Raw genomic sequence first — 25,089 nt, 5'->3', positions numbered from 1 at the left:
CTAGTGGTGAGGCTGCAGATTGCAGTCACCTGAGTCCCCCTCCCCTCACATCTTCCTTTCCAATCATGAAGAAAAAGCTACAGTGGCCTTCAGGTTAACGTAAAACCTGAAAGGCTGGAGACAGTGTTTGGTTTGTCCTTTCTGGGCTACTGTAGAAACATTGCGGTGCAACATGGTGGGCTTATACTGTAAGATGACCTGCTCTCCCAGTACGACCTGCATTTTCAAGAAATCAAAGGCAAGGACCGAAACAAAAGGCAAATGCATCTGTAATTGGAGTAAACTTATGGAATAGCCTTGATAAATAATTAAAAACATGCAAATCAGTCACTACATTTAAAAAGATGTTTAAAACTAAAGTATTTAATAAATATAAAATATTAGGATAAAGTAAGCCAATTATTAGTATAAATTGAAGATTTAGCTTGGATTGATATTATTTATTGTTTTCAGTTTAGATAAAAAATCAATGTTCAAAACTGTGCCATCACATTATCTTGTTCTGTTTTCTTCTTGTAAATAGAGAAGGTAAAAAATTAGCTGTTGCTTCAGCCTACGTCTTTTCAGCAATACTTATATAGAAATCCATCCAAATTGCATGTATGTATATATCATGTTCTGTTGAATGGACAAATACAATTACTACTACTACTACTCTCTATGTAGATATGAGGGGTTCATTCTAAGATAACACATACAACATTCCTCTGTTTCGGGTGATTATACACCAAAGAAAACATAACTATGAGTCCTGTCTTCCATTTCTCTATATAATGATTTAGATGGAACTAACTTTGGGTTATTTACTCTTCTGTCTCCGGTTCACTCGAGGACAATGAGACCATAAATAATCAAAATAATCCCCAAAACTGGCAGGAACATTTGTCAAAAGTATCATCAACCATGCCGGAGCTGGTCTGACACTTCTCTGAGGATTTTCTACAAAAATCTGAAATGACCATCATCTAATAGTTTTCACTTTGTAATCACCAGCTTGCCTCTTCAGCGTAGTATATATTTATTCACACCGTTAAGTATTGAACTCCCTTTTCATGTGGACAAACAACTGGATGATGGAAGGATATTGACTTTATTCCTTCAATTGGAGCTCTTTTTTATTATTGAAATGGAATTACAGGCTGAATTTTGTCAGTTCCAAAAAAAAAGAGATAATTATCTTTATCATTTTAAAGATTTTATTTTTTTCTGTTCAATAATGGCAGCGTGTATTCTGAAAGATAGTTATTTAGTCTGTGGAAGAAGACAGGCTATTTTTCAGAGGTTATCATTTCAGTGTCCTGCATTTTGTCGACTGGCATTTTAATTATTCCCACTGTTCTGCTCAGACAGTCCTGTGATTAGTTAAAATTTTGTTTTGCTATCGCAGTCGGGAAACCTCTAACCTCTGAGGGAGGAGGAGGAGGAGGAGGAGGAGGAGGAGGAGGAAGAGGGGCCGCTGGAAGATGAACGGAGTGACGGAGGGAAATGAGAAAAGCGTACACAATCAATAAAGTAAAAGGAGCATTTGTGCTAATACAGAAAAATTGGATTTTTCAAATCAAAATGTTGCCCTCCCCCTCCTCAGGAGCCTGTCTCCTGGAGCATCAGTAAGTTTTGTTCAAATCAGCTTCACACTTAAAACGATGACATGTCGAGAGCTTCTAATTCTGAGCTAACCTGATTAGAGTTTCCATTTGTTGCAAGTTAAAGCATGAATTGTCCTTCTTTGTGGTGAGACAGTCCTTTTACCATAAATATGTACACGTACATGTCCCTGAGGAGCCACACACTCACCGCACACAAGCACTGATTCGTTTTAATCACACACACGCACATGCTCCATACATTGAAATTAGAAAAGCTATGGAACGTACATTCACAACCATCTCTCTTGCTCGAATGCACACTGAGCTTTCAGTTCATATGTGTGTGTGTTCATGGAAGGTATGATTTGAATTTCATCCATGTGGCGCCTCATTGAAGAAGTGGGCTGTTTCTCTCTGTTTCTGCCCAGATACGCTCACTCAAGGCGAGAGCATGGACGTTTCCTCCACAGCCCAGCCTTTAGAAAGGGACAGAAGTGTGTATATCTTTCAAGAGCATGAGGTCTTGCGGGATGAGGCACATTCATGCCAGGGAGCAGGAGTCTCTCAAAGGCACGGTTAATTCTACAGCTTGGACTCTGAAAGGGGGGGGGGGTGTTACTGTATGTCTCCCGTGGTCATGTGTAGGATTAGATTTGGAAGAGCGCTGACCCTCCAACCCTGTTTCTTTTTTTTTTTCTTCCTTTTTTTTCTGAAGAGTCGGAGGCAGTTCTCACATCCCCACCTTCATCACTTCAGCCTCTCTCAACACACACACACACACACACACACACACACACACACACACACACACACACTACCCTCCCCCCTAACCTCCACAGGCCACACTGTCACCTCACATCCTGTCTGGGATATTCACTCAGGAGGGAGGAAATGAGGTGAAAAAAGAGAAGGGCTGGAATGAGAATGTCTCCCTGGGGCGTGGAAAAATCAAGAAAATGATGTTCAGAAATTCATAGATTTAAAAATGAGCAGCAAAGCAGGAGGGAAGGGGAGAGGGAGCAGACAGGAGGGGGGTGGGGGGTGGAGGCGGGGGTGGAAGGAGGTAGAGAAGGAGTTTTTTTGGGGGGGAAAGAAATCAAAAGAAGAGAGCAGGGATGTCAGGAGAGAGTGAAATGATAAAACCGCAGAAAGGGGGCGAGCAATGCAAAGAAAATAGGGCGTCATTATGTCATTATGGAAAACAAGCCTTAACAGAAAGGCGTGCAACAAGTTGGCATGTTTCATCCTTGCGAGGTTACCGTCTCTCCCCCGCTAAAACTAAAAAAATTCACCACCGTAAGCCAACAAAGTCATGTGGACTTATTATTCATACAGGAGGGAGGGAGCCGTGTCTTAATGCAGTCAGTAGATAAGACGGTCTCAAACTCCGCTCAGCGCCGTATTGACAGCGTTTTATATTCCAGCCTGTTTCTACCCCCTGTAATGGTTATTTAGTCCCATATATTCCCTGCCACACATAAAAAAAGAAAAAAAAGAAATCAGGAAATGCATGTGTGTGTATGTGTGCACAGGCAGGAAGAAATTATTCTTCTGCAACCTATTTAAATACTGCTGGGGGTGATTCGCTGTAATTCATGTTTATATTACTAATGAGAAAATATGCATTGACTCTAAATACTCAGTTACTGATATATGGGAAGGGAAGCATTTCTCTGCGCCCTGGATTTAGTTGCTTTAGCCTTAATTCCCAAAATTAGAAATACCTAAATACTGTGTTTGTATAGAAGGGAAAGGGAGGGGGTTAAAAAAAAAAAAGAAAGAAAATCTGGTAGGTGAGCGTTCATTTGTTTATGAACAACATGAAGAAGATACAGTTGGTGGCGGGCAACAGTTGGAAAACGCTTCTTAATTAACATGAGTCCTGTGTTTCAGCTCCAACGTCCATATTTGGCCTTCCTGCTAAAGGCAGAGAGCTAAATATCTATAAGATAACTCAAAGTGCAGCGTACTCAACCTTCCTCTCACCCTAAAAATGGAAGCAACTAAGCTGACTGACTTTTTTTTTTTTTTCATCAAATCTTCCCCAGTGTTTACTCTCTCCTCTTCCTTGTCTTAATCCCCCCTCGCTGCATGTCCCTGTCTGCGCTCCCTCTCCCGCCTCTGGCTCCAGCCATCTTCTCAAACAATGATCTGATTCCACGGTCGGTGCCAAAATTAAAATGTAACACAAACCCTGGTAGGCTGACAGGCTTCTGTGGCGCCGCCGGACATTTTATATAAATCTCTTTGTTTTCCGATGCAGGTTGAAATGAGTGACTCAGGAAAGCTTCCTCTGATGTTTGGAAAAACTTTAGCTTGTTTCTCGGTCGTCGTGTGAATTGAAGCTGACACCTGCACTTTTTTTTTTTTTTATGCCTCCACGCTGTCAACAGTTGTGGCCGGCGGTAATTGAGTTTCGGGGCCGTTCTGTTTTACCGCTGTCATGAACGCAACATCTCAGCAACAGCTCCAGGGAACTTTATCAGCTTTTGCATGAAAGTTCAGCTCAGAAAAATGATGGACTTGTTGAGTTTGTACTAGTCAAAGATGAAGGTCACTGTGACCTCACAACACATTCTTGGCCACAACTCATAACTCACAGTTTATTGATGAATTATTGAATACAAATGACAAACAAGACCAGAAGCAAGAACCAGATGTATTGATTGACACCTGTGGGGCAATGTCTGTTGAGTGAGTCATAGAAGCCAAAAAAATCATTCAGTCCATTAATTTAAAATTGTAAAAAAGTGTTTAAATAAGCATCAATTGAATCTATATGGAGAGGTTTTCAATAATTTATCGATGACAATTAAGCAATATATCACGACAGGCCGTATGCTCATTATACAGTACCACAGCTAAGGGGAGTTCTTCGGCCCGACACGAAGAAAGAGGAATACACAGTCAATTTAATGTGGCCTACTGTAGTTTTTATTCAACCAGTCCAGCATACATATTAACAATAATAATATAAAAAAATAACTGTGAAAAAAATAGTCCCACCTCTCCGGATGTTAGCTCCAAGTTAGCTCTGCATGTCGTCTTTTCCTCTGCTTTTTTTTCAGGTGAAAGTCACTGCTCAATCCCCTCTACCATTGTTAACCCTCTCCGGAGGTGAAAGTTCACCTTAAACATGTGAATTCAACTACTTTAGTCCATTTTTTAACGTCGTAAAAACACAGACTGTCTTTTGCTACCGACTGCAACGTTCCACAACAACTTCCATTCATACCAGTCATATGCATGGATATACACATGGATGCTGCATTCGGGCTTGTCAGGCACGTCAACGCGACCGCCATCTTGGGTCGGGGTTTCTGACCATAGACAAGCAGTCAGACCCAGTCAGACCCGGTCAGACCCTTGTAGAACAAATTTCAGTGTATGTATGTGTGTCTGAGTATGTAATGTTTAATATAAAAACAAATTATAACATTGACATAAACCAAACAGCTTGAAAATCGGTTAAATATTCAGTGAATTATGGCGATTTTAATGGTTGATAGACCTCTGCCTCTGTTGACTAATGCAGTAAGTAGACACGGCTTCCCCTGACCCAAGATGGCGGCCACGTTTACGTATCGTTCCAATGGACAGCAGCGTCAGAGGCGGCATCTATGTGTATATATCTATGGTACGTGCCTGACGCGGAGTGATAGCCTATATGCTGTGATAAGGTTTTAGAATAGTAGCCGTAGTATATTCTCATTATATCACGGTTAACAACCAATCAGATCGCCGGATTTCACCTTTCTGTTTTATAAATTGATATTTACTGAAGTTTGAAATTGAGCACTCAAGACTTTTTTTTCTAAACGGTCAAATTTAGAACTGGTCTCTCTCAGTGCTGTTTCTACAGTACCTCGTATCCCTTTGATATCTCTGGAACCTTCACCAACTAGTGTCTAGTAATCAATACTATCTCTGCGAGGCTGAACATCAATGGAGAGTCACAGAGTCATTTTCTCTCCAGCCATGAGAAGAAGGGAAGCTGTAATGAAAAACATTGTAAGATTCACTTTGATCAACTTTTTCTGCGCTTTATCTGAGACGGTCATAGCTGAGAGGTTACTGTACTGTACACACGGATCTGCAGGTAGCAGCTGAGCACCGTGTGTGTGTGTGTGTACTCATTCACATTCTATGCACCAGTACTGTGTCTGCATGTTTTTTCTTTGTAGTTGCTTTGTGTCTGCCTTTCTGTGTGTGTACATGTGTCGCTCTCTCTCTCTGTGTGTATGTGTGTGTGGTTATCAGAGCAGCAGGCTCACACCTGAGCGATGCAACAAGAGTGTGTGTCTGACAGGCCTTTTAACCCAGAGCAGCCACAGAGACACAGCCCCTCCATGTAACCTGTCATGTGTATAAAGCCAAACAGGTGTGATCGGCCTCCCGGACTGATCCGAGCCCCCCATCCCCTCCTGTCCTCCTCTCTGTGATGCTGTGGTATGATCACCACAGAGGCCTTGAGATCAGTTGGGCCCCCCTCCTCAGAACCAGCTGAGACGGCACAACATCCTGTAAGGCTGTCAGTCAAAGCCGGTGCCGAGCCGAGCTGTCAGTCAGACCTCTGCCGGGAATTTCCAGCCTCCGGGAGGGAAGACGAGGCCACGAGCTGGCAAAGATCATGTTACATTCCCAACAGCTGCCGCACAGCAAAACTAGTATTGTCAAAGCTCTTAAGTGATGATTTCACAGAGGGGACTGGTGGAATAGAGAGGGGAGTAAGGTTGGTCTAATCCAATTACACAGATCTCAATACTATTCCAATACCACTTAACAGGCTGAAGGATGGCTGCCTCTGGGCTACTCCCCGCCTGATGGATACACACCCAGCTCTCCACTGGGTTGGTTATTGAGATCGTTGCAGGGGGTGAAGGGGCGAGGCCCGGTCCAATATCATAATAACAGTAACTTTTTTTTGATGTTCTCTCTCGGCAATAAAGCCAATTCTTTTTTCCATGATTTAAAAATCCCCTCTCAGTTTTTTTCAATATTGCCTCCCTCTGTCCTCTCATTTGTTGCTTCACAAAGTCGGTGGACTGATCCTTTGCTTTTATGACACTCTAGTTTACTGTGTCAGCATATCTTACATCAAAACTGAAAACCAATTAAAGGGATAGTTCAACATTTTGGCAAATTCCGGATTGTCCGACGGGGGGGATGCCAACTTGTTAATGAGAGCATTTTGGAGTTGTTGGATTGTGTATTTGATGAGTTTGATGCATAGACTGTAAAAAGAATGGACGTAGCGTCCGTGACGTCACCCATTGGTTTGGGGGAGTCTGTTTTGTGCCGCTACTACGGGGGTTTGAACCACGCCATGTTGGATTCTACTTGCCATATTTGGAGCGGTGCGGCCGTTGGCCGGCCGAGAGCCCGCCCACTGGCCTCGTAGCAGCGGTCGCCGGACCTGTCACTCAACGGTTCTGCGCCCTAATTGGCCAGAACTTTAAACCTAATAACAGTAAAACGGTAGAGTTTAAAAAAAATTCACCCCCCTCAGAGTGTGTGCGGGGGTAGAAACTATCGGTTGAGACCAAAAAAATGAAATGTACCAGGCTGTAAATGTGTTTTTTAAAGCTGTAAAATCGGCTATTTTAACATGGGGCTCAATTGGAGTTGCTCCCTTCTGGAGCCAGCCCCCAGAGGAAGCCGAGGGGATTGCAGCTTTTTGAACGCGGAAGTGAGCTTCACTTCTCAGACCGACAACTGCCCCCTTGGTTTGATGAGGGACAGGGTACCTGTACCATTCACCTCCATTTTGTTTGCTGAGCAGCTTGCGTCTAGGGATTATGGCAATAGGTGAATTTGCCAAAATGTTGAACTATTCCTTTCAATGAAAATTCATTCTTGATCTATACTGATTAGTAAAATTAAGTGGTGCTGGTTGACTCCAGTCTTTATGCTAACGGGAGGAGAGCTGTAGAAGACTGGCGGACTGTCGGAGGGTTGGACTCTCTCAGAAATGACGGAGATGTTGTGTGATTTCGCGGTCACGCTGACGGTGATTGTGAGAGATTGCAGGAGAGCTCAGACCGGACACTGTGCAGGGACAGCGAAAGTGTGCTTGACAGAATTAATCAATCAGACCGCGTCGGGCCCCCATCTCCCTCTGACCATGGAAACCAAGACGACACGGCCGGGTCAGGGACGGGGAGGGACGGAGGGCTCCCAGTCATCTGTCATCAAGTTACACCCATTAATAATTGACTGAGACACCGACTCTGGTACGTGACACGTATGGCCGACGCGCACGACGAAAAGGAGAGCGGGGGCGTGCACGTGTCGGCACAGGTGTGAACATTTGGAGGCACTCACTTGTGAACTGTGCGACCTGTTGACACTAAGCTAACCTGTACTGTACTGTACTGTACTAAAGAAACAGAGGGAGTTAAACCAGACGCTGAGTGTTTATCAGACTGTTAGATGGTAGCAGCAGGTTGTCGGTCATGAACTTGCACATGGTCAAAAAAAAACCACTCCAGTCGACACAGAATTACTGTCAGAGAATATCTAACCCTCTTCAACGCTGGAGGATCGGCTGCTTTGTGTGGAGAAACGTCGCTCTCTGTTTCCTCTGGGGAAGTGGAGCTTTGAAGAGGCGAGGCAGAGATAGAAACCAACACTGGGTCGGTGACGTGCTGGTTCCCAAATATCTATCATGACAAACAGGGAGGTGAGGCTGCACACCCTCCCCTTGCCCCACTGCGCATTTATGAGGATAAAGAGCCGCATTTCAACAAAACTGTCAGAGAAATGGTGCTTTGATCACTGAGCAGTTTGATGAATAATGAAAAGGCGCTAACTGTGCACTTGTTCATTTTAATGATAAGTCATACTTCATACTCTTATTTGCTCATAGTCGGGCCAAAAAAGCAACAGCGGCAAAGAAATCAACAGTTTAATTATTGTTAGTGTAGTAACACTGGGAGTGTAACCACCTCCTCGGAGTTTGTGTTTGATGACTTGAGTCGTCATCCCAGCGAGATCTCAGACGCCTCAGTGACTGGCTTTAATTGAACAGGCATCCGGCACAAATAACCAATTTATAACAGCTAAATTTAGCCCTCAGTCTGTTAAAGGGCCACCAGCCCTAAAAAAAAACCCAGGCTCCTGCTATGGCACCGCTGTGAAGCAGTAGTGAGCAGTGAGAGCTGTGACTCAGTTGCGGATTGGCCCCCAGTGGTTGTGTCGCTGTAGTGGAGTGTACTAGAGCAGGAGGATTAGTGAAGCTCTGCTTTGTCTTGGGTCTGGTTACTGATCCCAGTCCAGCTGCTGATGACTTGCTGGAATCACTTAGTCACCGCTGTGGTGCGTGTCGTGTATCGGCCGCAGTGCAGTATATTGATAAATACCTCCATGTGTCCTTTTGAGAGAGATTTTTTTTTTCTAAACGTCACCCCACTTTCTAAATCACCCCAAACACTCAAATTCAAAGTTTTTTGTCATTCCCAGCAGCAGCGGTACGACAGCAGCTGGTGCACCCGCAATGAATTACACCACCGGCAGCAAGTGATTATGTCCCTCCTGTTGGCGTGAAGTGATGACAAATGAAGGAGTTGTCTTCCACTTTGAGAGGGAATGAGATTTCCCTGCAGCCTGGCTCCTTCCCCTCACACCTCATTCCGGGGCGACATTTAAGTGAATTTTTACGACAGCGTATGAAAGCGTGTGTGTTCTGATCGCTATTACCATCACTTCTCAAGTGGTCCTCCACCATATTTATTTTACCGAAGGCACATTTGCGTTTTTTTTACTATTATGTTTGCTTATTTTACTTCACACTAAACACTTAATGTTCAATGCATTTTTTCTTTGTCTTTGCACCCTTGTAGTTTATTGTCCTCTTGCAGCCCGTCATCAGTGGTTAACGTCCAACCTTGGCCTCCTCGGAGCATTAAAACTTGCTCCACTTGCTCACTATGAACTTCCCCGAGGCGCGGCGAGCCACTCAGCAATCGTGAGCACCCTTCAGTGTGGCTTGTGTTCATTTAGGAGCTTAATGAATTACAAGGGCTGTATAATGAGTGTGTCTGAGCAGTGCTGTGGAGAGGTCAGATGGTTTGAATAGCTAATGAACCCAACAACCAGTCAGAACTTTAACATGCGTGAAACATTTTGTATGTGCTGTTGTAGGAGACATAGCTACATATTACAACCCCGGCCCTCCCTCCACCACCACCACCACTGCAAGAAAGTGAAAAAACTAAATTAAAGAGGAGCCTCTAACAAAGTAATTTGGTTTTCCATTTCCTGTAGGCCTTTGGAGAGGCAGTTATAACTCTCAGGTCCCATCAGGGTAGAACAGAGGAAGTAGGCCGAGCTCTACTTGGGTAAAAATAGAAGAGGAAACTTTACAACTGGCAAAAGGATAAATTGAATTTTTGTCAGTGTAGTTCAGAGACACTCCAGGTTTCTGATGATTACACCATTTATATGGACTCTTTCTTCAAACTTTTGTTTTCAAGGGTGTTTCAATATCTCTCAGTCAAGTATAAGTTTGTCTGAAAACAGGTGTCAATGCTAAATGTTGGAGATTCTCAGTAGATATGATGATCATTGATGAACACACAAACATTGCCTGAAGGCTTTTATTATCCGACCTTTATATTGTGAAATTTAGTCTTAGATCCAAAAGCGATTGGACCGTATAAGTTTAGCTTTTACTGTGCACTGCTGTCATGCATGCGCGCTTCTCTGTGTGTGAGAGAATGCCAATTCGGAGCAGCGCTATACGGAGATGATGAGAAAAAAAAAGAATAATCTATTTGTGGCGAACGTAATTCTTTTGTGGCGGGCCGCCACGAATAAATGAATGTGTGGGAAACACTGATATGAAATTGATTGTGTATTCCTCTTTCATATTGCCATTATTGGTAACCGTTTTATATAAGTCCCTCCGCTTCGCGTCGGGCCGAAGAACGCCCCTTACAGTAGCTGTGGTATAATGAGCATAATAGGCTACTACCACAGCCTGTCGTGATATATTGCTTCACTATCTTCTGGCGGTACCAACCCGTCGCTTTAAATCACTGACTGAAAAACAGCCATCCGTCATTTAAAAATGAAATCACGGAGAATATTGTAACAGTACCACTTCTCATCACAGCTGTACCGTTTAATTAAAGCAGAAGTAAGTGATATATTTGTGTTAATATAAGTCTTAAATAGTTATATCTTCCGACAGAAATCACTTACATAGAGTGTTTGGACCGAAACACGGGTCTCTCAGTCCCTCTGCTCTGCTCTGAGCCGAGGAGAAAACATTTATCGTATCCTACAGTTTTTATCCAATGAGGAGAGAGAACGGCATGCAGGGCTGTGTGTGCAGCCAAGGGACGCCGTGAATGTGGCGACGTAGGGACAAGGACTGTTATGGTGTGTTCAAGGAAACTCGTATTTTTCCGACCGTGAAGTGGTACCAGTTCAATCTGGTACGAGTTCACCGGTCGGAAGTTACGAGTGGCCGTTATAGTGACTTTCACCGGTAAAACAGGTCGGAAAAACACGAGTGGGTTTCCTGGAACGCTACAAAGTCGTAAGTTGTGACTTGAAGCTGTAATTTACGATTTCAAAAGCCTGCCTGGAACGCAGCATTAGCGAAAACGACCGGACCACTTACTTCTGCTTTAAGTCCTTGTCATGTAATGAGAGCGCATCTAAGGAGGACAAAGTCTCCTCTCATCAATACGTGAATATTCTCCGGTACGCTTCTCAGTTTCATTTGTTTTTTAATGATAATCTCATAAACTATTCAATATTTTATTTCATTGAATGACTATTTAAAACATTGCCCACCTCTAAGAGATAAAATACTCTTAAAGGCCGAAGAGTTGTGATGTTGAGAAATAAATATTCCAATTTCAGAAGTTTTGACTTACAGACAAAATAACTTTAATTACCAAACATACACACAAAAACAGGTACCGCTGTATTGGTTAAAATGTGAAAGGTACCCATCCTTACTTCTTATATAGTCTGTTTTTATGTTGAATGTTTCCAAATTGCGTCTGCACAAGATTTGCCCCTGGAGGGATAATAAAGATATTCTTGACTTCTTGACTTTTTGACTTGATCCCTCCAGCCAAACTACTAACATGGCTCCAAACTTCATTTATCTTCCTTTACCCAAAGGGCCAGAAGCACTACTCGGTCCACTTTCTCAGGAATAGACACACTAATTGTGCATATGTACACGCAGAGAGTAGACACACTCCAACATGTGGATGATTACGCACACACACACAAGCACACAAACGCACACACACACACACACACACACACACACACACACACACACACACACACACAAACGCACACACACACGCACACACACATATATCCCCTCCCACAATCTCCTCCCAAATCCCCTGGCCCCTGTCATTCAGATCTATGAACTTCCATTAGCAACCATCTGTTACAACCTGCAGCAAAGCTATTACACTTCACACGCTCACACACACACACACACACATACATATGAATGGACACACTCACCTCGCTCAATGTAAGGCTGGCGAACTTCCTCTAAGCCTTGAGAGAATTTGCTGAAGCATCTCCTGTTTAACCTTCAGAGAGGAAGTCACCCGTACACACCTGCGATAGCGTCACCGTGCCAACCAAAAGATGCGTCAGAAGGTCGGCGGCCCCTTTGCGCACGCACGCACACACGGGATGGGAGGTCACGCACACTCACAGGGATAGGTCGCAGCATTGTGTTGTAAAAGCAGATTGTTGTAGCTCCAGATTCTTCTATCTATAGTATTGGGTCATTCTATCTCTCCCACTGATAAAGGTCACAACATCCCACCCACTGCTTCTTGGCAGCGTTTCACATTAGACAAAATGTCAGAACCTGATCTGCTTCATGCCAGTACTCTGCCTCCAGCACTTTTCTTCACATCTTCAATGCACACATTTATTTTAGCTCTGAGTGTGCCATTTTCAGCTCCATTTGAATGTTCTGCTTTCCCCTTATTTTCCCCCTTACTAAACAAATGTCAGTGTACTGCAGAAGATTTGTATTTTCTTTTTCTGCCGTGTTCCCACCTCACACACAATCATTCATTTGAGTGACAATATGGATTCCAGGCAGGAAGTGGGGTGTGTGTGGATGTGGATGTGGGTTTGATTCAGCATCTAATTATCCAACTTCCTGAATTGGTGGAAGAAAAAAAAAAAAAAGCCCTCTGTGTTTAAGCAACTTGTTCACGTAGCAATAGCATCTGCTTCACTCCTTCATTTCCCCGTCAGCAAGAGACAAATGAATAGAAATGACTGCTTTGTGCTTTTATGCCGCCGTCTCTCTGAGCCGCATAAAACATATATTTCTAGTCTCCCATGTGCGATTTTGTATCTGCAGAGAGGGGGAAGAAAAGGAGAGACAGAGACACTTGAATCAGGAATCGTTGTGCTAAAACGCAGACATTTTTTTCCCTTTTTTTTCCAATTGCAAGGCAGCACTCTTGTCTGTTCGTTGTTTTCTTTCCTAGAGGGCACAACTGAAAGATCACTTTTATGAAAGAGGCTTTTGAAAAACGCCTCAGCAATCAAAAAGAAAATACATGTTATACTTCTGTTTGGTGCTAAAAAAATGAAAAAAAAAAAAATGAAATAAGCGCTGTGTAAAATAGTGCCCTATTCGAACAGAAAATTGTACTTTCAAAGACAAAATGGCACCGTGTGGTCATTTACATTTCCTAGTGAGACCTTTTGTAGAAAGGCAATTTATTTTTTATTATTATTTATTGTGTCTCTGTGGTTGCTGTTTTCCAAACAGGTCAAAATCTAGCCCATCTGCAATCCCCCAGCCCTCCCCCCTATCAGATCTCTCCACCTCCACTACCTCCTTTTCATCCTGCCGATTATCCCCCAGCTCCCTCCTATCAGCATCATCAGCTGAGAGGCCACATAGCAAAATGGTTCCCATGGGAGAAAGGCGATGTCCAAACTTTTGTGGATACAGACCACAAAGATGGAGACTGGAGAGACATTCTTTTCCTTTATAATTTAAGCTCTAAACAGTCCAGTGTTGCATAAAACTGCGATTCAGTAATAGAAATATTGATGCTGTTTGTCAATAAGACTAAATCATGAGTTGATAGGCTGGGTGTTGCTTGCGGGCCAAATAGTGGTGAGGTAAATAATCCCTATCTCTGAAGGCTGGCCTGATATCCACCGCCTGCCTCTGACCCTGGGAAACCGTGCTTTAATTCCAGTGTGATGGAGAGTGAGATTCTGCTTGAGCGACTCCCTTCCTTTATTCCCTGTGGAATGGACAAGGCAAATAATGGGCTTGTGCCCTGAAAAGGAGCTGTTAGTTCCTGACAGACCATTGATCGGAAGAACAGTGGCTGTTTTCACAGTATGGTGCTCTTACATAACCACAAACACTCACGCACACGTGCTTGCAGTGGCACTAAATATATGTAAATCTAACAAATGTCTCCTAAAGACTACTTTATGTTTCGGGGCTCTGAAATCTCTATTGCGGAGAAAACGGGCAGGAAAATCATTTTTATTGAACTGAGGTTCAAGGCTTTTATTCAATATTATTAACTCCACAACAGAGCAGTCTACACTATGACTGCAGCTCTTATTTACACATATAGTATACAGTATACCAATAAATACCAAACACAGAAGAAACCAGGTTACAGAGAAAATTCAGGTCAGGGCCAAACACATACAACCTGGAACTACAGCTGTTACTGTAGGTCAGTCAGTCAACATCCTCTAACATATATTTCCGTGGGTATTCTTAATAACCAATCAAACCAAACGATAATCCATCTATTTGTCTATACTGTAATCAACTGCATGTAAACACAATAACAGTTTTAATTGGAGACTTTAATTGACCTGATTTGCAAAAGGCAACTTTTTGTAAAACCATTTTTTATCCTAAAGAATAAAGTTTCTTTGTTTGATCACCTCTCAGTAATAATAGATAATAACGGAATGTTACGAGATGGAGTTGTTTTCGAGGTAAATTCATGCGCGTTCCTGACGGGGGCTGTTTTTCGGCAGGCAGTCTCTGCATTTGCCTCTCTCATAGCATGGTGAATGTGCAGGTCACTACTTGTCCACCAGAGCATTTTGGAGTTGTTGGATTGTGTACTTGATGTGTTTGATGAGGGAAACCAAGTAATCCCATTAGCCTACAGTACGTAGCGTAGCTCTGAGCAGCTCACGGCTCTGCTCCACTGATCTAAAAACAGCTTGCACCAACAATTGAAAGTAGCAACCTACTCCTAAAACTATAGCGATTATGGCAATGGGTCAATTTGCCAAAATGTTGAACTATCGCTTTAAGTGATTGGAAGTAAAATGAAGTGTAGTATACACCTGGCAAATCTAACACACTTAAAGGAAATTAACAATTAACTTGAGTAACTCATGCTGGTTTATTTCAGATCATGTGACTTTTTGGGGGGAAAACTGGAGCTGGTTGGAAAAAAAACAGTCCTGGAGTGAAAAGAAAGATCTCCTCTTCACAGAGCTAACAGAGCTTTAGCACTTGAGCTCAGCCACATGAGAATGATCCATGAGATCAACTTCACTCGACCACCGCGGTTCTCACTTTCTCCATGAATAGCTGCGTCTTATTGTAGCGCCTGTGCTTCAGCAGCACAATTAGAAGCCATATTCAGAGGAGCCGTTTGCCGGCGCTGCAGGTGCCCTCACTTGTGCTATTGTACGATTCTGCTGGAGTAAGACTGCAGGAAATGAAAAGTTTGACTTTATGTGAAAGACAAAAAAAAAAAAAAAAGGAGGAGGAGGATGATGTTTGAGTTTGAAAAGATACGAGAGGTCGCTCGGCTCCTATTGCTCACAGGAGGAGCGGAGCGGCTTTCTTTCTGCCCGGGCCAGCGTTGAGTCTGCTTAAAAATTCTCATCATGGTTAATGTACACAATCCTCGCCACCCGTCCCCACAGAGTCAGGACACTCACGCAGGGAGGCCCAGGGAATCAGAGGTCGGCTTGCCTTTTTATTTTGCTCTTCCATCAGAGCAAGCAGTTAATCTCCGCTCGGCCGCAGCTTATCTGGGCGCCTGCCACCCAAGCCCTGCCCAGGGAGAAAGGCATCGCACGCCTCAGCCCTCTGCCTGCCTCCTCTCGCCCTCCCCTCGGCTCACTTCTCCTTGGCTGACTGGAGGAGGTGCAGGCTGCAGATTGAATTATTCTCTCCGTTCCATTTCTTCCAAGTTTGCATTCATTTGCGCTGCGCTGTCACTTCTCTTCTGGTGTGTTTGTCTTTTAAGTGGAAGCCGTTCAGAGTCTGTCTCAGCTTGTTGCTTTGTCTCATATCGGTTGTGGCGTGGGGCAACCATTGAGGGTCTGCACAAAAATAAAATGGGGGCTTTTATTGGTGTTCATTGGTGGCGGCAAACACTGGCATGTTTTTATTCACATGCTCAGAGTTAGTGTGTGTGTGTTTGGTGACCTAATGTTCATCAGCTTTTTTATTAGCCTATATACCTACTTTTTAGGATTTAGGATTTTTCTATTCTGAATGATTCTGTTGATGGTTTTTTTTTTTTAAATGTACCTGTTGTAGCCATTTAAAGTATTTAAACCACATTTTTTTAGTTGTTGCACACATATCAGTTATGTTTACATAATTTGACTTGGTAATTTAATTTTGTAGAAGTTTATTGCATCACATTACTTGAATACACGTCACTGTCACGGTTACATATAGTTTTTGACCAGTTTTTCAGTAGTTTTTGAGGTCATGAAATTTTCTAATGAGACTTGTTTTGTCCAAATCCTAAAGAGAGTTTGTAGCTGGCTAATGGAAGAGAAAAATGCAAAAAAGTGCCACCAGAAGCTGGAACTAGAAAATGTTTGGTCTTTTTCAGTCGATCAGAAAGTGTTATTATTATTATTTCAATACAGTTTATTTGATCAATTTATGATCTCGTCCTCTAAAGAAATGATGACATCATCATTGTAAAGAAGCTTCAGGTTGACTTGAAATATTTTCTCATCAATCCGCAAAATTTAAAACAACCTCTTCTTCTTCTTCTTCTTCTTCTTCTTCTTCTTCTTCTTCTTCTTCTTCTTCTTCTTCTTCTTCTTCTTCTTCTTCTTCACTGCCCATTGCCCCCTGTTCCTCCTCCTCCTCCTCCTCTTCCTTCTCCATCTCCTTCTCTTGATTTCTGCCCCACTGTCTTGAGCTCTGACAGCCTGTCATAACTCTGTCAGCCTGTTATAGCCTGTCATAACATAATGACCTAACACTTTTCATGATTGGCAGGTGTTTTTCCTTACAGACCAATGAAGTAGAGGATGGGGGGGAGATGTGGTTTGATGCCCAGTTACCTTGTTTCTCCACTGACTGACAGGTGGCTCCCCAAACCACACAGAGAGAGAAAGGCCTGTTTGTTTGTTTGTTTGTTTGTTTATCGCCCTTTTAGTTTTAATTCGTCCTGCGCGTTTGAAAAAGTGTAGAGCGGCTGTCGACTCCGGCTGCGGCTCCTCCGAAGCAGTGACCAGAGGAACGGGGCGCTGTTTTCCCTCGGCTGGATGAGTGACAGGAGAGAGGCGTAGGAATGGGGAAGAAGAAGGAAGGGGGAGATAGGAGCTTGCCTGGAGGCGGCTGTGGAGCGATGAGGTGCTGAAGGGGGAGGGGGGAGGGGTGGGGGGCTGTTATGCTTCACAGAGACAGTTGAGGAGAATCTCAAATATTGACCTTGGAAAACCACCTCTATGATAATAATTATCTCCCACCGTCCCTTCCCCCGTCTCTCCCCCACTCTGCTGTCTTCCCTGTTTCACCGCCTCTCTCCCACTCCTCGTGTCTCTCTTTTTTCCGTGTGTGTGTGCGTGTGTGTCCTTTTTCTCTTGTAATCTTAGCGACCTCAGATAAAAGCAACCTGGCTCTTTTTCTTCTCTTTGATACACATTAATCCCTATCATTGATTACAAGCTCAGGTTCAGCTTATCACAATAAGCCGTTACCATTTGACCCCCCCTCATCCCATACTGTATGGTTTATAATACTGACACCCATACATTACACTCGAGGGTTATGAGGTGTGGTTTCACAAGTGTGTGTGTGTGTGTGTGTGTGTCTGTGTGGTATTGGTTGTTTCCAAATTAATAAAAAAATGTTAAAAGTATTCTAAAACATAAATCCATTCAATGTAGTGTGCTATATAGACTAGTGTTAAACACTATGAAGTATTGCAGTTCTACATATTCAATTTGAGCATTTTTAGGAGAATATTGGCAAAGCTTAAGATGTTTTTTCAGATGTTTTTACTCAAAAAGTGCAGAAGACACAAATAATGTTTCTCCATCCTTGATTCTTTCCTTCTTGCTCCTCTGAGGCTGCAGGAACAACATCCACCAATCAGTGGGTAGGAAACAAAACAAAAGTGTCTTTGTAACCTGAGGCACGAAACACAGGGCAAAGAAAGCCTATGAAGAACTCACTGGGAAGTTTGAATGCTGCAAGCACAAGAATACCTAAATGTAACCTAGACAGTGTGTTTCTTATTCTCTCTCTGTTGTCAGTCAAAAGACAGAAGTTCATAATGCTTCATATTGTGGTAGAAGTGAGGCCTTATATACAGTGGGTACGGAAAGTATTCAGACCCCTTTTAATTTTTCACTCTTTATGTCATTGCAGCCATTTGCTAAAATCAAAAAAGTTCATTTTATTTCTCATTAATGTACACTCAGCACCCCATCTTGACAGAAAAAAACAGAAATGTAGAATTTTTTGCAAATTTATTAAAAAAGAAAAACTGAAATATCACATGGTCATAAATAACCCTTTGCTGTGACACTCATATTTAACTCACATGCTGTCCATTTCTTCTGATCCTCCTTGAGATGGTTCTACTCCTTCATTGGAGGTCACAAAAGAATTTCTGCAGCACTCAAGGTTCCTAAGAGCACAGTGGCCTCCATAATCCTTAAATGGAAGAAGTTTGGGACGACCAGAACTCTTCCTAGACCTGGCCGTCCAGCCAAACTGAGCAATCGTGGGAGAAGAGCCTTGGTGAGAGATGTAAAGAAGAACCCAAAGATCACTGTGGCTGAGCTCCAGAGATGCAGTGGGGAGATGGGAGAAAGTTCCACAAAGTCAACTATCACTGCAGCCCTTTGTACTGGGCAGGTGATGAGCAGTGCCTGGTTTTCTCCACACATACCGCTTAGAATTAATGCCAAAAAGTTCAATCTTCGTCTCATCAGACCAGAGAATCCTGTTTCTCATAGTCTGGGAGTCCTTCATGTGTTTTTTGGCAAACTCTATGCAGGCTTTCATATGTCTTGCACTGAGGAGAGGCTTCCGTTGGGCCACTCTGCCATAAAGCCCCGACTGGTGGAGGGCTGCAGTGATAGTTGACTGTCTGGAACTTTCTCCCATCTCCCCACTGCATCTCTGGAGCTCAGCCACAGTGATCTTTGGGTTCTTCTTTACCTCTCTCACCAAGGCTCTTCTCCCACGATTGCTCAGTTTGGCTGGACGGCCAGGTCTAGGAAGAGTTCTGGTCGTCCCAAACTTCTTCCATTTAAGGATTATGGAGGCCACTGTGCTCTTAAGAACCTTGAGTGCTGCAGAAATTCTTTTGTAACCTCCAATGAAGGAGTAGAACCATCTCAAGGAGGATCAGAAGAAATGGACAGCATGCGAGTTAAATATGAGTGTCACAGCAAAGGGTTATTTATGACCATGTGATATTTCAGTTTTTCTTTTTTAATAAATTTGCAAAAATTTCTACATTTCTGTTTTTTTCTGTCAAGATGGGGTGCTGAGTGTACATTAATGAGAAATAAAATGAACTTTTTTGATTTTAGCAAATGGCTGCAATGAAACAAAGAGTGAAAAATTTAAAGGGGTCTGAATACTTTCCGTACCCACTGTAAACTTAAAGGAGACATATTATGCCCCTTTTCCACAAATTAAAATAGTTCCCAGGTGTCTTAAAGACATGTCTATGACATGCTTTGGTCAAAATACCCCAAGGATCAAATATCACAGCTCTTTTCATCCTCTCAAAACAGCCCTGTTCAGAACGGCTGGTTTCAGTGTCTGTCCCTTTAAATGCAAATGAACCACTGCTTGCCCCACCCCTTCTACTGGCACCAGGTAGGGGTGGTGTTGAAAAATTTGAAAGCTAATTACATCATTGTCAGACAACTGAGGGAACAGCTCGTAAAACCACATGGATTTCAACATAGGGAGTCTGCACATTACAGATTTTTTTTTTGTCAATTCTCACATTTTGGGGACTGGAAGGCAAAACAAACACCCAAATATATGTTAAAGAGCTTTCAAAAAGTGATATTTCCATAATATGTCCCCTTTAACTATATATTAACAAGTGAAGTCCTTGCTGTCACTGTCAGACCAAACATGAAAGTTCAGGCTATCCCTCATGCTCATTGTACAAAGGTGTTTGAGTGTAAAGGTCTGATCTAACACTGATACTATAATACAGTTCTTGATAATGACACATTTTAAAAGCCTGGTTCATTTTGTGCCCGCTGTGTTTTGAAACCTGGCCCTGAGCGCTGCCATTTCAGACGCCACCGTGGTGCTGCTTCTTAAAGACAGCCGCGGCAAAGTATGCTAAGTGAAGGCGGAGGAGTACATCTATTCATTTAAATTGGTGCTAATGGCAGACTATTTAAAAGTCAATTAATTGCCAGGGGCCAAATGCACAGTGGCAGTTAATGCTGTCACAATGCTGAGTCGTAATTGGATGTGGTGAGGGGATGTGCCTGTGTGTGCGAGTGTGTATTCCTCCTGTCTGAAACTGGGTGGCCACCTACTGTAACTCCAAAAGCTCTCGACAAAAGGACCGTCCGCTGTGGACGGCATTTGTCACACTGCAAAGCATCATGGGAGAACAGCATAATAGTCTGGATTTGAATTTGAATTTGTTTTCAGAGATGCATCCATGCTTTTTTTTTTTTTTTTTTTTTTTTTAGTAAAATCTTTGGTGACAGTTTTCAGCTTTCACTCAGTTTTCTTTGACTATTATTTGTGAAATCAGGTTTTGAATCCGTTGTCTGCTTCCCTTTTTTGTTTTTCTCAGTTTGACATCACTACCCTGTCTCCATTCTCTCTCACCTTTTCATCTTCTTCTTCACTTTATCATCCTCCCCGGCGCGGCGGAGAGAGAGGGAGAGAGAAGGCCTGAGATCGATGTCGGGCCTGCGCACACAGAGAGCGGCAGCTGGCTGAATCGGAGTGATCGATCAGGCACAGAGCATTTACTCTGCCAGACTGCTGGGCCTTTGTGGATGGAGATTATTTCTAAATTATTACAGGAGGCAGATGCTTGTCAGAAGATGCTCTCTGTCAAGGTTATACTGCTTCGCTGCTGCCTAGCTCTCTCCTTCTGGCTCTCTCCCGCATACTTTAGCATTCTTCATCTTAAAATTTCCCTCCTTTTATCTCTCTCTTCTGCTTTCTCATTTTTGTCTGTAATTCACACATTTTCCACACTACTTTTTTTTAATTTTTTTTTTTACCTTGGCTCCTTTTCTTGCGGTGTGATGTTTCCTTAACAGCAGATTTGTTTACCACCACGTAGGTGAGGTTAAAGTCGTACAGTGTATTCCGCTCAAGTAATGAGAAACTGAAAATGCCATCTAGTAAATTGACTTCATACATACAGACAGAATGGGCTACACAGAGTAATCTTTGACCAATGTTAGTCTATAATGGCATTGAATATAGCAGCTGGCTGCTGTGTGTCTGAAGCTTTCTTGAAAATGAGTTTGTTCTTTCTCCAACGATTTAAATGAGGTATTTTCATTCCCTGCCCTTCAACAACACAGAGCGACTGTGTTCTTTAAAAATAGATCCACGTCGATAGCCTTTGTGCAGCTTTGCGCTGGCTGGGTGCCGCACGCGCGTGTGTGCACCCACCCTGTGCGTGCATGTGTTTAAAACTGATAATTCAAGTTTGAGACGTCTTGAATGTGTCTTATCACCCTGTTAGGCTGATTAGATTGGGTAACGTTCATGTACGCCCTGGGCTCTACCTCTTGTCGTCTCATTCATTTATCCTCAGCACTTGTTTTAGTAGTTGAGCCTATATTCTCATGGTCAGCATAAACCGGGCCAATTCTTGGGCTAATTTCACATGACGTGACATATCACAGCTACTGCCGGTGCTATTCTATTTCCTATCTACACTTCTATGTCCAAATTTAGTTTCTTCAGAGGGTCTGAAAGGCCTCTTTATTCTGTGAGTGTTTTAATGTATGCTGAATGAAGAAATTATCAGGCAAGGTCCTGTCAGTTCAGTCTGACCCTGCTTTGATTTATCAGCCAAGAATATCATTTTTAATTCAATCTTCTCATGTCAAGCAGCACATGGTGTGTCTGATATGTGTTTAACCAAGCAGTCATACAGTACTTACACTATGTTTCCAATCAGACGTTGCACTGTCACAGGCCGATTTCAGAAGGGAGAAAAGAGAATATATTAATAATTGGGGCGCCGTAAAGCTCAGCCGGCCCCGGTTTGAATCCCAAAATCTGGTCTCCCCATTTCTTGTCTCTCTCAACTATCCTGTCAATTAAAGGTAGAGTCTGTAGTTTAGTTCATTGCAGTTGGTAAACAAAACATTCAAACTGGGCCCCTCCTCTCGGGCTCAACTGTGTAGCCTCCTGCCCCGGACAGCAGGAAAAGAAATACACTCAGAGTGAAGTGCTGGAGCCGTGGGCCGATACCCGGTTGTCACCAACAATGGGAGCCTGCGGTGTTATGTTGTAACGAGCAGGAGGGCCGTTGTGGTGAGCTGGGAAGACGGTGTTAGCGGCAGATGCTAGCCGCTACCACTAGCTGAAGTTAGCATCGAGCTAGCTCACCACAACGGTCCTCATACTTGTTACCACTCGAGGCTTTAGTTGTCGGAAGGGGACAACAAGGAGTTTTGGAAAGCGAAGTATTTTCACACTACATTTCCCAGGAGGCTCCATGCACACGGTGAAATTCTTGGACCGGCGCAAGACGGACAAAAGCGAAAACATTTGCCAAGAATGTTTTCATTCATCAAGAATGAAAGTCAGAGGTTTGAAGACTATCAGATACCATCGTAGTTCCGATCATTAACGGCGATTCGGTGGCGTTATTCCCATGGCCCGCCGGGCAGCGTCCATGAAACCAAAAGTAGGAAATGCTGGGCGAGTCGACCACTAAATAATAATAACAAAATAACGATAAAGACAAAACGATATATTTGTCGAAAATGGACCCATGAACAAGTGTGGGTAACGTAGATTTATCCACATTAATATGAGACTTTTATAACAAAAAAAAAACTCCTCGTTGTCCCTTTAAGATAGATTTAATTTGTATAAATCTAACGTTTATTTTTGGGCAAAAAACTCCAGACTCAACCTTTAAAGACAAAAAGACCCAAAAATATACTTAAAAAAAAGAAAATAATGGCGACCATTAAAAAAACGTGGCCTGATGACACTTGTAAATTATTGCGCTGGCTCAGCTTGTTAATTGGTCATCATGGCAATGGAAACTCAGAGCACAACAAGTTTTCTTCAGCGCATCGTCCCCTGACCACCAGAGTCTGTAACACACAAGTGGCCTTCTGAAATAATACTTTGTATCATGTAACGTTAAGCCGCCATCTCACTTCCCTCCACTGATCAACTATGAGGCTGCAGCAGAGTCACTGTGGCTCTTCGCTGAGGCCACAGCGGGTTTCCTTTCTCTCGCCTGCACACGAGAGATATTAAATGGTCTGCTCAGCTGTGGCTTGTGAAAAACTCTGCTTCGCATCGGACGGTTCACGTCGTCCATTAATTCCTGATAATTGGGCACCTCGTTGGGCATCACCCCTTACTTCCTGTACAGTTACTTATTTCTCCCTTTAGCATAAATATCAATTTACTGAATTTCCATGTTTACCAGCCAACAGAGGCTGGGATGACATGTAACCAAAGGGTCCCAGACTGATTCAAATCAGGGATACACTGGCTACATGTTATGCACCCAGCCTAACTGGATGCTTCCTTTTTATTATGGGCGGCTGGTGGAAGTTAATACTTAATAGTCACTGCTGCGGCGCTGTGGTATTTTCAATAATTTGTTTTCATTTTGTCTTTATTGGGTTCAATTACAGTACATATTCAAAAATGTTACCCTTGTTGTGTGCGAAGTGACAAATCAGCTTTCCAACGGCTCCAAAATGTCTTATTTACATGTTTATCTTGTTAGTTTGTTAGCAAGTCAACAATACAGCTCTGACTCAGCTGGGCTGTGTGTTGTGGTGAGTTCCAGCAGCGAGCAGCCTGACAGTGTGATGACAGGACTTACAGCAGGCTGCGTGCACTCTCTGCATGTGTGTTCACTAAATATGATATAGACAGCATGGCATTTGTTACAGACAGTGCCAACCTTATATACAAGGTAGGTTAAACACACACACACAGGACCAACATGTGGATGTTTACATGTATTTACTCATTTGACTCTGGATAAAAGGTATTTTCATGCTCAGTATGTTCTACTTCTAAATATACAGTACAGCACAGCTCCAGAATACAGGCTGGTTTAACTACATGCATGTGGTACTTGGATCATGCTTTGAACTCATGATATTCCTCAAATGAAATATAAAACGACATGAAGACAGCTACTCTAGTCTGTGAGCTCCACAGAAAATACAGACACATTCTCTCTACGTATCTGACAGAGATGAAAAGAAAGCTCCGGGATTATTTTTCTTAGACAGGACGGGGAGGGAACGAATCAGCATCAGGAGATTTTCAAATGAAAAAGAAGGATTGAGCATAGAGTAAGTCATTACACCTTTTGTACTTTTTTTTCACAACTGTCCTCTTATTATTCTATTGGCTGTTTTTTTTTTTTTTTTATACGTCGGCCTGTATTCAGTATCCTACACTGTGTTATCACCAGGCCACAGCAGCGGTGAATTCTTAGCATGCAGAGAGTGGCCTGTGGTTGACCGAGGAGAGTGGACCTTTTGAGGACGAGACGCAGCACACTGATCAAACATTTACACTGTTGTTTGCATTAACATATGAGACCTGGTAGCGAGCTAGTTACTCTCCACACAATGGAAACAATCTGGAACTGTAAACTGTAAAATAGTGAGAGATTACCGTATCACATTTCTTCAAATTATTTATGAAATTATAGATTCATCTAATAGATATTTAATATTCAGATTGGATTTAGAAAAACTGCAGATGTACCAATGACAATGTAAAGAAAAAAAACCTGAATGCAGGGTACAATTAAGCAGTTAACAGTCAGCCATGCTCCGTGGCAGGGATAAGGATGCTGAGCAGGCCCAGATGATTCCTAGTTTTGAATAAAGATGACAAGGAACAGATCTAAGTGGCTTTCAGGGAGCGTTCATTGTAGCAGCGGTGAATGAAGTGATGTCATGGTGGAAGCAGTGTCGGGAATATGAGCTCCATGGTGCTGGTGCATCAGTGTGGTACCGTATGTATGAGCAGCTTTTGTGTTGGGGA

General features: G+C 42.9%; 1 protein-coding gene across 4 annotated transcripts in view; it reads left to right on the top strand.

Moving 5' to 3' along the window:
• Positions 1 to 25,089, top strand: part of cacna2d2a (calcium channel, voltage-dependent, alpha 2/delta subunit 2a) — a 177,101-nt gene that overhangs the window by 54,057 nt on the left and 97,955 nt on the right. The window lies entirely within an intron of this gene.

The sequence above is a fragment of the Trachurus japonicus genome, chromosome 5, assembly GCF_045865225.1.
Source record: "Trachurus japonicus isolate A0001 chromosome 5, Traja_1.0".
Lineage (NCBI taxonomy): Eukaryota > Metazoa > Chordata > Actinopteri > Carangiformes > Carangidae > Trachurus > Trachurus japonicus.
This window is presented reverse-complemented; position numbering and strand designations above follow the sequence as displayed.